Raw genomic sequence first — 864 nt, 5'->3', positions numbered from 1 at the left:
TTCTGAAAAGTGCAAAGATCTGATGATTCATTTGTTGTTCACTTTCCATCTCTGTCAAATAAGTTTCAGTTTGGCAATCGCACAGCTGTTTCTATGATCGCTATCAAATTGCATGGGTAGATAAAATGACGATCTTTTTGCGCAGTATTCGAGAGAATGATTGATTGCATAGATGGTTTGAATCCTCTTTGCTTAAGTCGCTCTCGAACTCCGCGTTTTTATTGCCACGTTTCCTTTCTTTGGTTTGGCTTTCATTTCTAATGTCGTTGTTTTTGTTATTCATATCAAAAGTTTTCTTTGGGGTGTGCAACGAGAGCGGAGGAGAAAAGCACGATTGTAAACAAGGGCGTATGTCCGCCATTATTAATGTTGTTGTTTTCTTTTGGTGGCAAACTCGCACAGTGACGAATAATGACAAATAAAACAAAACATAGTAACAATGGAACGTTCATATTTGGCATTTAAACCCAGAATTATATCACACAAAAGATAGTCCATATGAAGAAAATCACAGTAGTATTAAATCCAAATCAAACTCAAAATAATGTTCATATAGGCTGAGAAGTGTAAACCGTGTCGCCACAGAGCAGCGCCAACCGGAAGAATCTAACACGAAATCTATCAAAACAGTACCGGGTACTGAATCACACTGGGTCACTTTTCTGCTACGATGGCTGACAAAATATCTTATTCTTATTTTGACTTAATGATGAATAGTTTTCCGTCATGTGTGACGCATTGCGTCAATATGGTATTATATCGGAATGATTCAAGTAATAAGAATTGAGTTTTAATAAAAATGATAAGAATTAGGCAATGAATGCTTTTTTAAAGTTCAAGAATCAATACCATTTTTCCTTTATA

This window comes from Berghia stephanieae, chromosome 2, assembly GCF_034508935.2.
Source record: "Berghia stephanieae isolate SIO BIC M18660-M18661 chromosome 2, UCSD_Bste_1.3, whole genome shotgun sequence".
NCBI lineage: Eukaryota > Metazoa > Mollusca > Gastropoda > Nudibranchia > Aeolidiidae > Berghia > Berghia stephanieae.
This window is presented reverse-complemented; position numbering follows the sequence as displayed.